Below are 1,735 nucleotides of genomic sequence, written 5' to 3'. Positions count from 1 at the left end.
GAAAAGATCTACCAGTTCCTCTACCAGTGATTAAGCTATTTCATATTTTAAAAATTTAAAGCATCACTCATTATACCAATAACTTCCTTAATCTAGCAGTCATAAAAAGTAAATATCCAACAAAGAGAAAGTCTTATTCAACACTAAAGTATTTCACCATGGACTGAAACAGAGAATGTATAGTTTCTGAAGAGCTGATGTTTTCATCTGTTTTAATAATCTTCGATGTGACTAGAAAAAATCTTTGTGTTTTCTTATTAGAACATATCCAGATATAGTAGAACTTAAAATCTCTGTCTGCAGCTTACACATTTAGGAACGTGTGTGGTCAATATATTACAATTTTGAAAGACAACTTTTTGTGCAAAACAGCCTTGCACTACCTTTAAATGTCTTTATAAATCATCCACTCAGCAGCAAAAGAAGAAATTCACCTTGATGTTATGTCCAAAAAGTCTACTCTAATTAGGGTTTGTTTTTCCCCTTCTCCTTTCTGATCCATTTATATTTCTCCAGCTAGCATCCCTTTGTGACCAACTATATTCATTTGGGATATCTGAACCAAGATTAATGATATACCCTGTTATCTTAATTTTATTAACTCTATAATATTATCTAATCAATTTAGCTAAACTCTCACACAGAGAAAGCATTAGATGGCTCTTCAAAAGTTTAAGTTTCTAATTTTCATAACCATTGCTCAAAAATTAAAATTTATCAAGAAAGTCAACCAAAAAGGAAAAAAAATCCAGCAGTTTCAAGAGAGATTCTAAACACCTAAAATATGGCTGAAGAACATAATTAGTCATTTGTCTTTCTCTCTCCTTCAGGAAATTTTAATGAGAATAAGTAATTTAGAGTTGTAGTCATATATAGCAATTAAACAATTTTCAAATAGCAATGGCAAGATAGGACCATGACAATTCTCTTTTTTAGCTCTTCATTTTTAAAAATCTGTTGAAAAGAGAGTTCTGTTGCACCAAAGAGGTAACAGTTCTCTCTGGAGTTTCCATGTTACTTTATTTAGGGTTGAACAAAAGAGCCAAAGGCTCTCTAATGATGTCTTGATAGATTGGAGTTAGTTCCTTTAAAAAAACAAAAACAAAAATTGGTCCTCAGAAAGTGTGACCTGAGAAGTACTGTTCAGTATATACAAATTTTCCCCAAAGCACAACTTTTTAGTGCACAGTCACTAATTAGGGTCCTCCCATGAGCACTGAAGAAATCTGAGTGAAAAGTGGCCTCAGAGATGATTTAATTCAAACTCCTGTGAAGATAAAAGTCCCTTCAGTAACACCCATGTAAAGGGATAAAGAGCTCAACATCTACCTCAGTGAGTACCTTTATCCAGAAGTGGTCACTTCTATTTAAAAAAATTTTTTTTCCCTCAGTTTTACCAAGATATAGTTGAGATATACACTGTGTAAGTTTCAGGTGTACAATGTAATGATTTGATACAGATATATACTGTGAAATGATTAACACAGTAAGTTTAGTTAAAATCCATCAGCTTACATTATCTACAAGTTTTTTCCTTTTAACACTTCTGTATTTTTAAGGCAACTACAGTTATTTCACAGTTCTTCATTGAGTAATCAAACATGTTCCTTTCCATATTTTCCTTATTTTACTTTCTAGAATTAACAGAGTAAATCTATTCCTTTTTTTAAATGGTAGCCCTTGAAATACATAAAGACATATATACTTAATTACAACTTGAAAATCTAAGCTCAAA

General features: G+C 31.5%; 1 protein-coding gene across 1 annotated transcript in view; it reads right to left on the bottom strand.

Moving 5' to 3' along the window:
• Nucleotides 1-1,735, bottom strand: part of DDHD1 (DDHD domain containing 1) — a 75,172-nt gene that overhangs the window by 65,429 nt on the left and 8,008 nt on the right.

This window comes from Bison bison, unplaced genomic scaffold, assembly GCF_000754665.1.
Source record: "Bison bison bison isolate TAMUID 2011002044 unplaced genomic scaffold, Bison_UMD1.0 scf7180017864254, whole genome shotgun sequence".
NCBI classification, from domain to species: domain Eukaryota; kingdom Metazoa; phylum Chordata; class Mammalia; order Artiodactyla; family Bovidae; genus Bison; species Bison bison.
Note: the sequence above shows the minus strand (reverse complement) of the source record. Positions and strands in the feature narration are given on the sequence as shown.